Source organism: Anomaloglossus baeobatrachus, unplaced genomic scaffold (assembly GCF_048569485.1).
Source record: "Anomaloglossus baeobatrachus isolate aAnoBae1 unplaced genomic scaffold, aAnoBae1.hap1 Scaffold_284, whole genome shotgun sequence".
Classification (NCBI taxonomy): domain Eukaryota; kingdom Metazoa; phylum Chordata; class Amphibia; order Anura; family Aromobatidae; genus Anomaloglossus; species Anomaloglossus baeobatrachus.
In genome coordinates, this window is record NW_027442308.1 from 144,612 (window position 1) to 147,789 (window position 3,178).

The window sequence follows — 3,178 nt, forward strand, 5'->3', positions numbered from 1 at the left end:
CTTGTACCACCTCCTGCAGACGGCCACCACCGTCTGCCGACCTTGCTGACAGTGCCTGGGCTCCTACCCAGACACTAACAGTTTCTGTCCTCTCACTTTCCACTACAAAACTAAACTAACTGCTTTTTCCCGCCTCCAGGCCTGTGAACTCCTCGGTGGGTGGGGCCAACCGCCTGGCTCCGCCCCACCTGGTGTGGACATCAGACCCTGGAGGAGGCAACAAGGATTTTGTGTGACTGATGTAGACTATCCAGGGGAGGGGGTGTGTGTGATTTTGTGTTTGTGACTACCTGGCTAGTCCAGGGCGTCACACATGCTATGCACTTGGAAGAAAGCTGTGAGAATTTAGACTTTATTCTCAAGAAACTTAACTACAAGGAGCATGGATGGTCAATATGTGGTGGTCTAAAAATGTTCTCATTGCTTCTTGGGCAGCAAGGAGGATATATTAAATACCCATGCTGTTCTGCCTCATGGCAGCCTGCTAATAGTCATTCATTAAAATTTCCGTTACAACCCCTAGAGGTCATTGTTATTCTTTTGAATTGCTGAGTTTCCCTTTAAGCTAAATGTATTCTGGGTAAGGAATGCCTCCCTGAGCTGAGAAGAAGCCTGCAGCCATTTTCTCTTTGGATTTGTCAGGAAAGGACATGCCGACTTACCTCTCTGTACATTCACCCCTGCCTAGTGTAATCCGGTGAGCAAAGCAAATTACATGTGTTAGTGATAGAATCCTAGATGGAAGAGTGTAGTAAATGCATTGTACATTGTACTTCTACACCTTTAGTGTCATCCCTGTCTTGTTTGTCTAGATAAGATTTCTATGTATTGCAGATGCAGTGACCTTTCACCTACATTCTCGTAAGAACTGCATCTCATGTACTGTTATGCTATGTTAACTCTGTATTAACACTGTACTGACTGTAATCATTTTCTTGTTATAGTTTTTACCCGTATAAAACAGTATCTTGGATATACCGTATTCTGTCTTCAACTGCATCTTGGATATTCCTATATTCACTGTATATTCCATGTATACTGCAATCAAGTTCACGTTACCAGCTAATAAATCAAGGCTATTGAACTCCACAGTCTGTTTATTTGAAATGTGAACTAGGGTTTAGCTGTATGCTAGAGATTCACAGCATTACGTAAAAGAAGGCAGAACACATGCTTTTTGTGTGAATTGGAAAGCCAGGTTAGGACTCTTCACTGGAGCAAAAAAAATTGGCCAACAAGAACATCTTTGTAACCGGGACTCAAGAACATTGTTGCATAAAGCTTAGTTGATCCCACCTAAAGTTCTCTTGCCACCACTCCACTGTAAGCTTGGACTGATGAAGCTGTTTGTGAAAGCGCTACTGAAAGAAGGAGAGATGTTTAAGTACCTGTGTACCAAGTTTCAGGGACTGTCAGAATCAAGTCTGAAGGAAGGTGTGATGCCCTGGCAAAACCAGGTAGTTACAGATAGGCCCCCGCACAACACCTTTCCTCACTTAGGAAACACACAGCCGACCTGAAACCCTAGTCACCTAGGACCCTGAAGCCAGGACCGAAAACAGCGGCCTAGCTAATTAAATGATTGAGGGCAGGATTATAGGTCCTATCCCACCTAAAGTCCCTCAAAGAAGACAACAGCCCACTGATAGGGATAAGGCCACCGCCAGGGCCCTTAGATCCCACGGGCCAGCGCCTGCGGGCACGGCTCCTTAGGCCATATCCAGCCGGGAGCGGACTCCTGAGTTCCAGACCAGGCAGTCCACCATACACAAAAACAAGTGCAGAGTAAAGGACAGCGACCACCAGCCTGGGTGGGGGACCTGAATGCAACCGGCCGGGGCGGCAGGCCACCAGCACCTTTGGTTTACCGAAAGACTCGTGTGATTCATTTACTGTGAGTAACCAAACATCCCCCTGCTTGCTCAGGCGCGCCGGCCCTTGCCATCACCATACCCTGCACAAAGACACTGGGCCCCGGGGCAATCATCCCTACACACGGAGGGGTTAACATCCAGCTGCCACTACATCTCTCCCGGGTATCCCATAACGGCAGCGGTGGTGTCCCACCTCACCACACACCGTTGGTGGCGTCACAAACTTAATACGGCCTAGCCCATACATCTACATTCCTCCTTTTATTCGACATGTCCGCGAGACCCCCGGGTCGAGCCACTCTCTTAGAAGGTCTGGATCCGACCAACGGCGGCTGCTGGCACAGGGGCAGCACAAAAGCATTTTTGTGGGTTCGGATATTCAGAAACCCATGAATGAAGGATGACGTGTTTTAAACAATAATGAAAACTGTTGAAAAAAGGGCTTGGGACTCTTTGAAAGAAGCAATAAATACGTTTCTAGGTAACAACAAAGAATCAAAATTTAAGTCCATCGTGGAGAACATGCTGAAACGTTTCAAAGCCTTGGGTTGTCTAATGAATTTGAAGTTACATTTTTTACATTCCTATTTGGACTACTTGTCTGAAAACCTTGGTGCTGGTGGGAAGAACAAGAAGGTTTTCATCGGAATATCAAGGAGATGGAACGACGATACCAAAGTAAATGAAACGTGAACATGATTGCCGGATGCTTCACAGAGAAGATCCACAGGCCTTCTATAAGAGAAAAGGGGGATCTAGAGAAAAGGAAAAAGTGCAAGAATAAATTTCTAATAAAGTTGCAGAATGACTGTACAATAAATAAATGTATTTTATATATAAAATTGTGAATATTTTTGGTTACAATAAGTATTTTTCTTGTTCATGTCACTTGTATGTAACTTCACACATGGATTGTACAAAATCAATATTTGATGGTTAAAAAAAAATATTTATTTTTTTTTTTAAATCAGGACATTAGAAAACATAATAATCAGTCACTGGATTTGAAGTTTCATAAACCAAAATTTTACATAGCTGTGTAATTTGTCGGGCACCCACCGACAATAGAATAGCGCCAGATTTAGGAAGCTGGCTGAGGTCTGCAAAGTCTGTAGCCAGGTGACAAAATTGTCCAACCTGGGTTTCTTCCTTAAGTAGTCTCTGGTATGATGATATGGTATAATCCTGGCAGCCGGAGTCGAAATCCCTAGATTGCGGTTATGATCTCCAATCGGAATTGGAGCCCCTAGATTGAAGCCATGTAGCCAAGTGATCCTCTAGTTGAAGCCAAAGTCCCTAGACCG